Source organism: Sinocyclocheilus grahami, unplaced genomic scaffold (genome assembly GCF_001515645.1).
Source record: "Sinocyclocheilus grahami isolate Dianchi unplaced genomic scaffold, SAMN03320097.WGS_v1.1 scaffold139.1, whole genome shotgun sequence".
Lineage (NCBI taxonomy): Eukaryota > Metazoa > Chordata > Actinopteri > Cypriniformes > Cyprinidae > Sinocyclocheilus > Sinocyclocheilus grahami.
In genome coordinates, this window is record NW_015505318.1 from 1,407,756 (window position 1) to 1,412,741 (window position 4,986).

A 4,986-nucleotide genomic window follows, 5' to 3' on the forward strand; every position below is an offset into this window, starting at 1 on the left:
CGAGAACCGGTATTTTTACCGGTACTTGCGTTGTTTTATCTCAGCATACTTCAATGTTAACGATGAATTAGAAGCTGCTGCTTGTCATTTCCCTTCACTGAATTATGTGGCCTACGTTTTCTCGATGTGTGTGTTATATCCATGCACATGTGCGGTGTGTGTTTACGTGCAATCAGTCATCGCGGCAAGAGTGAAACGTTGACCAGTGTCAGATGCAATATATGCAGTAGTGTAATAGAGAACAAAGGAGGCAACACTAGTAATATAATGAAACATTTATTAACAAAACACAACATCTACCTCAAGCAATGCGCTGTATTATGTCTCGCGGCTCCAGCTCCAACTGCAACTTGCGAGACATTCACATCAAATGTCAATTCAGCGGTAGAGTTACACTCACGAGACACTGCACTAATTTGCAATCACAAAAGTACATTATTTGCATGTGCTTTAAGGCCTTGCCGGTAAAACGTTTTATTCGCGTGCTGTTCTAACATGTGCTTATTCAGAGCGCATATACCCGAAGTGTCCGTACACTAAAAGGCCGGTCAAACAGCACCTGATTATTTAGTTATCTTCTGATTGAACACAAGGTTTACATATAAACACAGTTAGTTAAGTCTAAAGTGAAAGTAAACAGTTGAGAGAGAAATGGGTGTGTGCATCTCTTAAAGGGACAGTATTAAACATGCTGCTGCTTGTCATTAAAGGGATAGTTCACCCAAAAATTTAAATTCTGTCATTATTTACTCAGTCATGTTGTACTAAACATTTATTAATTAATAAGTATTAATTTTTATTTATTCTTGTGCTGAAAACAAAAGAAGATATTTTAAAGAATGTGGGTAACCAAACAGTTGTTGGTCCCCACTGACTTTGATGGTAGGAAAAAAAATATGAAAGTCACTGGGGACCATCAACTGTTTAGTTTCCCACATTCTTCAAAATAACTTTTTATGTTCGACAGAAGAAGAAACTCATTCATGTTTAAAACATCTTGAGAGTGAGTAAATGGTGACACAATTTTCATTTTTGGGTGAACTATTCCTTTAATGCTAATAAAATAAAACACAGAGAAAAATAACTCTCTGCTCTTGACTGAAGAACTTTAATACAGTTGCTAAAGTTCAGCAGTAATAAAATTTTCACTTCATATCTTTTTGCACCAAATAGTATCGATAACCGTATCGATAAGTACCGGTATCGATAAGCGGTATCGGTAAAATGTAAACGATACCCATCCCTATTCACCACTGTCCCAAGTTTTCTCCATTTGTGTATAATGGCTCTGACTGTGGTTCGCTGGAGTCCCAAAGCCTTAGAAATGGCTTAATAATCCTTTCCAGACTGATACATGTCAACTATTTTGTTTCTCATCTGTTCTTGAATTTCTTTAGATCGCGGCATGATGTGTTGCTCTTTAAGCATGCTTCACTTTGTCAGACAGGTTCTATTGAAGTGATTTCTTGATTCAACAGGTCTGGCAGTAATCAGGCCTGCGTGTGGCTAGTGAAATTTAACTCTGCTTTGTAAAATAACGTGGTTAATCAATCAGTTCTTTCATGATTTAACAGGAGGGGGCAATTAATTTTTCACTTAGGGCCAGGTAGGTTTGGACCGCTTTTTTCCCTTAATAAATGAAATTATCATTTAAAAACTGCATTTTGTATTTACTTGCATTATCTTAGTGTAATATAAAAAATTGTTTGATGATCTGAATCTTTTAAGTGTGACAAATAAGCAACAAAAAAAAAAAAACCCTGGGAAGTGGCAAAACCCTTTTCACGGCACTGTGTATATAAAATAAAAAAATGTAATGTCATTTATTTAATAAATGTAATCAAATTTAATGTTAGTTATTAAACGAAAAAAAAACAATGTTTATATGTTAAGTGAAGTTAATATAATATTTATATTATAATAATTTTGTGAAACATTTTGCCCGATGTGACTGAACATACGATGGAATAATATTACACTAGTCAACATTTGAAGTGGATCAAAGCCTTTCATCAAAGTTATCCTGAAACCTAAAACCAAGATGCATTCTTGTTTTAGGACAACTTTTAACTTTTTTGATACACTTCAAATGTTGACTACTGTAATGTGTATATACTGTACTTGATAATGACCCCAATTCGCAACAAATAGAAGTGTTTTTCCTTTAAACTACTGCGCAGTAGGGCCTAGCCTGTGTCTAACTGTGCGTGCGTGTGTGTGTGTGTGAGAGAGAGATACAGAGACTGGTCAAACCTGTCTGTGGTGCCTTCTCTTTTGACTCATCAGCTCTAAAGTACTCCACACCTTGAACATTTCAACTCCAGGAGGAAAAATATATAATCTTTCATGCTTTACATATTTGAATTCACAAGAATTACTTTGATATCTCCGCTTTAAAATGTAAATGTAATGCAATTAAAATATAGCCTTAGTCTGGACTTGTCTTTTAGTAAGTCCTCTTACTTTTTAAAGCCTTTTATAGCAGTGCACCGATATATATAGACCTCAATGTTTCTGGTTTGTTTTTGTAGGCTCTAGTTTCCTCAGATTTAGTTATTACCCCCAAATTCTTGGAAAGACTCTGTATGTGTCCCTGTGAGGGTATGCTGTGCCCTCTAGCATCCACCTTCAGAATTGCTTCTTTGTTGAATCCTGGCATGTGACGTGACATGCCAAAACAGGAGTTCATGCTAGAGGCGAGTTTGATTGTAGACCTTCTGGAGTTCAAGATTAAGGTTGGACAACTTAAGCTTTAGTTCTGTTGCTTCTTTCTGTTGCTGTAATCATACTGTACTTTAAAGTCCACATAAAGCAATATTAAATATGTGTTCTGAGTTTGTCACACTACAGAAAAATGTGTTATTAATCACCCAGCCAAATTTGAATGTTAAAAAAAGCCAAATCAAAATAAAATCAAAATATAAAAATCAAAATAAAGTATATAAACAAAATAAAAATATTATCTGCTTTCAAATGCTGGGGGCATGTCCACAGTCAGTGCTGAAACCACGGCACTCGAATTCACTCTCGCCGTCCTTTGATCGTTATTTTAGGCAATTTACAAATCCTGGGCAGATTGTGTCCCCGGGAAGTGGCACGTCTGGGCACCTTACTCTAGCAGCTTAATTGGATGTACACAGCTATACATGTTTATAATATGCATCTACATGATGATGGCCTAGCTAGCTAGCAAACTATAGGCTGTAGTAACGGTAAAGACAGTAACACACGATTGAGTGGTCGAACTACTAATGCTAATGTGCTCTAGTTTTTATAGTGTTGGGGAGTCATAGTGTTCTCGGGTGAATGCAATACTTTGTGAGAGTACTCATAAGGCTTGTGAACGAATGCAAAATCAATGACTAAAACAGTTAAGTGGATAAGCTACAACAGGTAAACATTTTAACTGTGTGGACTAGGGATGTCAATTTTCGATCATTTCCATGATCGATCGTCGTTTAAATTAACGATCAATTAATCGATTAATCGTTAACTTTAATGCAGCAAAATGCGTCTATTGCAGCAGCACGCAGTCACCGCCATGACAGGATGTGTAAAAGCCACTCCAAAAAAACCCCGCTTTCTCACCCGAATTAAAGGGGTTTTAGTCTGAATAAAATTGGACTGTAAAATGAATAGATGTGATTATGATCATTTGATAAAATGAAGAGAGCACGCCGTACGTTTGAGATCATTTTACTTTGTTGACTGTTTCCTATCCCGTCACGGAGACCGCTGAACGCGCCTCTTTAAATGGTTTCGTGGTGCTCGTTATTGTATTTTAAAACACTATTGCAATGTTTTCACCTGACATTATGGCATTTAACCATCGGCGCTGCTGCAGCAAAACACACTGTTGCTAACATGAAACATTTTTATCTAAGTATTATGACCAGTACTTAATTTGATCCTGCTGGATCCTGTTCCGGAAAATGTCAGATTTAAAATTTTTGCGTTCCGGTAGGCATTTACAGTGCATTAGATCGTGAGAGTGCATGCTTGCGTGCATACGAGACGGAGCGAGCGCGGTTTTGGCTAGATGTATTTGGAGGTTATTACTCACGTCTCATTCGGCACAAATCCAAATGTTTCCATATTCGCAATGTATTTGAATGTTAAATATTATTTATAATGTAAACTAGGCTTGTACTTTACACACATTCTTATATAGATGGAAAAGATCATCCTCTTCACATGAGCAAAAAAGTCCATGGCATAACAGCAGAGTGGACCGGCATACTACGGTCTATTTAAACTGACCAGTGTAACCTTTTATATGTTTGGTTGACTGTATTTTATTTTGATAATGAACAGACTGCGATGCAAGTTTGAATTGCTAGAATATGTGGGGTGTGTCAGGTGCTATCGAACAGCTGAAACATATAAAAAAAATCTATTTTTGGAGTAGGCCTAAGATATAATCCGCAGAAGTGTTTACTTTTATTTTTGCACACTCACAATAAAAACGAGTTTTGTGTTTTTGCTAAATAAAGCAAACAAACAGAATGCGCGTTGTCATCCTTTCCTTTCCGTGAACTTCTTTAAGCAAACAACACTTCTGTTTTAAATCTGTTAGCTTAATTATTTAAGTCAGATATATTTAGCTTTTTTTAAAAATGAAAACAAATTGTTATTTTTATTTTAGGCCTATTACTTACATAGGCTGTACATTTTCCTTAAAGCATCCCATTTTGTCCCAGGGCTTGAAAACCTGTGCCTAGGCTAGTTAGGTCCTGCAGAAACTTGTGAACGATGCTCTTATTGTGGCATCACCGTTTAGTGACAGCATTGAATGCTCTGGGAAAACGTATAGTCAGTGTCGGTCACAGCGCCTTTTAATTGATGTTTGGAATCCAGCAATTATTTATTTACAAATTATAAGCTCTGATTATGACAAGTGTGGTATAAAAGCTTTGTTTATTAGAGGAATATTTGGTTAGCTGGAAAATCTTACATCGCGACCATAATAGCCTACATTTATGCGGC